Below are 217 nucleotides of genomic sequence, written 5' to 3'. Positions count from 1 at the left end.
GGAGCAAAAGCTTCGTGACAAGCCCTCGTAATCTTGGAAAAGCGTTCAGCATTTGGATCCATATCTTCGAACATACAAAGACCTTTTCCGATATATGCAAATGCTTGCTGCATTTTCTTAATGGTTTAATAACGCGGCTCAGGTTCGATTTCTTCTTCTTTATTTTGCTGCTCGTAAAGCTCTATCAAATCCTCGTTCGTTAGAGCTGCTTGTCTTT

Source organism: Octopus bimaculoides, chromosome 15 (genome assembly GCF_001194135.2).
Source record: "Octopus bimaculoides isolate UCB-OBI-ISO-001 chromosome 15, ASM119413v2, whole genome shotgun sequence".
Taxonomy (NCBI): Eukaryota; Metazoa; Mollusca; class Cephalopoda; order Octopoda; family Octopodidae; genus Octopus; species Octopus bimaculoides.
This window is presented reverse-complemented; position numbering follows the sequence as displayed.